The following is a 4,361-nucleotide window of genomic DNA, read 5'->3' as shown; positions in this document are numbered from 1 at the left end:
TGGAAGAGTTTGAGAAGGATAGGTGTTAGCTCTTCTCTAAATGTTTGATAGAATTCACCTGTGAAGCCATCTGGTCCTGGGCTTTTGTTTGTTGGAAGGTTTTTAATCACAGTTTCAATTTCAGTGCTTGTGATTGGTCTGTTCATATTTTCTATTTCTTCCTGGTTCAGTCTCGGCAGTTTGTGCATTTCTAAGAATCTGTCCATTTCTTCCAGGTTGTCCATTTTATTGGCATAGAGTTGCTTGTAGTAATCTCTCATGATCTTTTGTATTTCTGCAGTGTCAGTGGTTATTTCTCCTTTTTCATTTCTAATTCTATTGATCTGAGTCTTCTCCCTTTTTCTCTTGATGAGTCTGGCTAATGGTTTATCAATTTTGTTTATCTTCTCAAAGAACCAGCTTTTAGTTTCATTGATTTTTGCTATTGTTTCCTTCATTTCTTTTTCATTTATTTCTGACCTGATCTTTATAATTTCTTTCCTTCTGCTGGCTTTGGGGTTTTTTTGTTCTTCTTTCTCTAATTGCTTTAGGTGCAAGGTTAGGTTGTTTATTCGAGATGTTTCCTGTTTCTTGAGGTAGGCTTGTATTGCTATAAACTTCCCTCTTAGCACTGCTTTTGCTGCGTCCCATAGGTTTTGGGTCGTCGTATCTCCATTGTCATTTATTTCTAGGTATTTTTTGATTTCCCCTTTGATTTCTTCAGTAATCACTTCATTATTAAGTAATGTATTGTGTAGCCTCCATGTGTTTGTATTTTTTACAGATCTTTTCCTGTAATTGATATCTAGTCTCATAGCATTGTGGTCGGAAAAGATACTTGATACGATTTCAATTTTCTTCAATTTACCAAGGCTTGATTTGTGACCCAAGATATGATCTATCCTGGAGAATGTTCCATGAGCACTTGAGAAAAATGTGTATTCTGTTGTTTTTGGGTGGAATGTCCTATAAATATCAATTAAGTCCATCTTGTTTAATGTATCATTTAAAGCTTGTGTTTCCTTATTTATTTTCATTTTGGATGATCTGTCCATTGGTGAAAGTGGGGTGTTAAAGTCCCCTACTATGATTGTGTTGCTGTCGATTTCCCCTTTTATGGCTGTTAGTACTTGCCTTATGTATTGAGGTGCTCCTATGTTGGGTGCATAAATATTTACAATTGTTATACCTTCCTCTTGGATCGATCCCTTGATCATTATATAGTGTCCTTCTTTGTCTCTTGTAATAGTCTTTATTTTAAAGTCTATTTTGTCTGATATGAGAATTGCTACTCCAGCTTTCTTTTGATTTCCATTTGCATGGAATATCTTTTTCCATCCCCTCACTTTCAGTCTGTATGTATCTCTAGGTCTGAAGTGGGTCTCTTGTAGACAGCATATATATGGGTCTTGTTTTTGTATCCATTCAGCCAGTCTGTGTCTTTTGGTGGGAGCATTTAATCCATTTACATTCAAGGTAATTATCGATATGTATGTTCCTATTCCCATTTTCTTAAATGTTTTGGGTTTGTTATTGTAGGTGTTTTCCTTCTCTTGTGTTTCTTGCCTAGAGAAGTTCCTTTAGCATTTGTTGTAAAGCTGGTTTGGTAGTGCTGAACTCTCTCAGCTTTTGCTTGTCTGTAAAGGTTTTAATTTCTCTATCACATTTGAATGAGATCCTTGCTGGGTAGAGTAATCTTGGTTGTAGGTTCTTCTCCTTCATCACTTTAAGTATATCCTGCCACTCCCTTCTGGCTTGCAGAGTTTCTGCTGAAAGATCAGATGTTAACCTTATGGGGATTCCCTTGTGTGTTATTTGTTTTTTTTCCCTTGCTGCCTTTAATATGTTTTCCTTATATTTAATTTTTGACAGTTTGATTAATATGTGTCTTGGCGTGTTTCTCCTTGGGTTTATCCTGTATGGGACTCTCTGTGCTTCCAGGACTTGATTAACTATTTCCTTTCCCATATTAGGGAAGTTTTCAACTATAATCTCTTCAAATATTTTCTCAGTCCCTTTCTATTTCTCTTCTTCTTCTGGGACCCCTATAATTCGAATGTTGGTGCGTTTAATGTTGTCCCAGAGGTCTCTGAGACTGTCCTCAGTTCTTTTCATTCTTTTTGCTTTATCCTGCTCTGCAGTAGTTATTTCCACCATTTTATCTTCCAGGTCACTTATCCTTTCTTCTGCCTCAGTTATTCTGCTATTGATCCCATCTAGAGTATTTTTAATTTCATTTATTGTGTTTTTCATCATTGCTTGATTCCTCTTTAGTTCTTCTACGTCCTTGTTAAATGTTTCTTGCATTTTGTCTATTCTATTTCCAAGATTTTGGATCATCCTTACTATCATTATTCTGAATTCTTTTTCAGCTAGACTACCTATTTCCTCTTCATTTGTTAAGTCTAGTGTGTTTTGACCCTGCTCCTTCATCTGCTGTGTGTTTTTCTGTCATCTCATTTTGCTTATCTTACTGTGTTTGGGGTCTCCTTATCACAGGTTGCAGGTTTGTAGTTCCCGTTGTTTTTGGTATCTGTCCCCAGTGGCTAAGGTTGGTTCAGTGGGTTGTGTAGGCTTCCTGGTGGAGGGAACTAGTGCCTGAGCTCTGGTGGATGAGGCTGGATCTTGTCTTTCTGATGGGCACGTCCACGTCTGGTGGTGTATTTTGGGGTGTCTGTGGCCTTATTATGATTTTAGGCAGCCTCTCTGCTAATGGATGGGGCTGTGTTCCTGTCTTGCTAGTTGTTTGGCATAGGGTGTTCAGCACTGTAGCTTGCTGGTCATTGAGTGATGCTGGGTCTTGATGTTGAGATGGAGATCTCTGAGAGATTTTTGCCGTTTGGTATTACGTGGAGCTGGGAGGTCTCTTGTGGACCAGTGTCCTGAAGTTGGCTCTCCCACCTCCGAGGTACGGCCCTGATGCCTGGCTGAAGCACCAAGAGCCTTTCGTCCACACGGCTCAGAGTAAAAGGGAGAAAAAATAGAAAGAAAGAAAGAAAGGAAGGAAGGAAGGAAGGAAGGAAGGAAGGAAGGAAGGAAGGAAGGAAGAAAGAAAGAAAGAAAGAAAGAAAGAAAGAAAGAAAGAAAGAAAGAAAGAAAGAAAAAGAAAGGAAAGAAAGAAAGAAAGAAAGAAAGGAAAGAAAGAAAGAAAGAAGCTATAATATAGTGAAGTAAAATAAAGCTATTATAAAGCAAAGCTATACAGACAAAATCTCCCCCAGAAGCATATGCATATACACTCACAAAAAAAAAAAGGAAAAGGGGAAAAATTAATATATCCTGCTCCCAAAGTCCACCTCCTGAATTTGGGATGATTCGTTGTCTATTCAGGTATTCAACAGATGCAGGCACATCAAGTTGTTTGTGGAGTTTTAATCCGCTTCTTCTGAGGCTGCTGGGAGAGATTTCCCCTCCTCTTCTCTGTTCGCACAGCTCCCGGGGTTCAGCTTTGGATGTGGACCCGCCTCTGCGTGTAGGTCGCCTGAGGGCGTCTGTTCCCCGCCCAGACAGGACGGGGTTAAAGGAGCAGCTGCTTCGGGGGCTCTGGCTCACTCAGGCGGGGGGAGGGAGCGGTACGGAGGAGGCGGGGCGAGCCTGCGGCGTCAGAGGCGTCGTGACGTTGCAGCAGCCCGAGGCGCGCCGTGCGTTCTCCCGGGACGTTGTCCCCGGATCACGGGAGCCTGGCCGTGGCGGGCTGCACCGGCTCCCGGGAGGGGCGGTGTGGAGAGTGACCTGTGCTCGCTCACAGGCTTCTTGGTGGCGGCAGCAGCAGCCTTAGCGTCTCAGGCCCGTCTCTGGGGTCCGCGCTGACGGCCGCGGCTTGCGCCGTCTCTGGAGCTCGTTTAGGCGGCGCTCTGAATCCCCTCTCCTCGCGCACCAGGAAACAAAGAGGTAAGAAAAAGTCTCTTGCCTCTTCGGCAGCTGCAGACCTTTTCCCGGACTCCCTCCCGGCTCGCTGTGGCGCACTAACCCCTTCAGGCTGTGTTCACGCGCCAACCCCAGTCCTCTCCCTGCGATCCGACCGCAGCCCGAGCCTCAGCTCCCAGCCCCGCCCGCCCCGGCGGGGGAGCAGACAAGCCTCTCGGGCTGGTGAGTGCTGCTCGGCGCCGAGCCTCCGTGCGGGAGTCTCTCCGCTTTGCCCTCCGCACCCCTGTGGCTGCGCTCTCCTCCGCGGCTCCGAAGCTTCCCCCCTCTGCCACCCGCAGTCTCTGCCCGTGAAGGGGCTCCTAGTGCGTGGAAATCTTTCCTCCTTCACAGCTCCCTCCCACTGGTGCAGGTCCCATCCCTATTCTTTTGTCTCTGTTATTTCTTTTTTCTTTTGCCCTACCCAAGTACTGGGGGAGTTTCTTGCCTTTTGGGAGGTCTGACGTCTTCTGCCAGCG

This window comes from Balaenoptera musculus, chromosome 5, assembly GCF_009873245.2.
Source record: "Balaenoptera musculus isolate JJ_BM4_2016_0621 chromosome 5, mBalMus1.pri.v3, whole genome shotgun sequence".
Taxonomy (NCBI): Eukaryota; Metazoa; Chordata; class Mammalia; order Artiodactyla; family Balaenopteridae; genus Balaenoptera; species Balaenoptera musculus.
This window is presented reverse-complemented; position numbering follows the sequence as displayed.